Source organism: Bufo bufo, chromosome 4, assembly GCF_905171765.1.
Source record: "Bufo bufo chromosome 4, aBufBuf1.1, whole genome shotgun sequence".
Classification (NCBI taxonomy): Eukaryota; Metazoa; Chordata; class Amphibia; order Anura; family Bufonidae; genus Bufo; species Bufo bufo.
Genome location: NC_053392.1, coordinates 508,766,062 through 508,766,300, shown reverse-complemented (window position 1 = coordinate 508,766,300; position 239 = coordinate 508,766,062).

Genomic DNA, 239 nt, shown 5'->3' with positions numbered 1-239 from the left:
AACGCATCCGAACCTAATCCGCTCACGCTCGTCTGCAAGGGGCCTAATAAAAAATTTGCTGCAAGCAATGCAAGTGAATAACGTTTTATTCACACTGTGCACAAAAAATCGGTGTGGGTTTTAGAGTATGCGGGCTCTTGTTGATGTGGCGTATTAGGTTTACTGCACAGTCAAAGCATAAGGCGCTTCCTTCCGTAAGAAACTACAATTCCCATGATGCAGTTCTCTCAGGCGCAGCA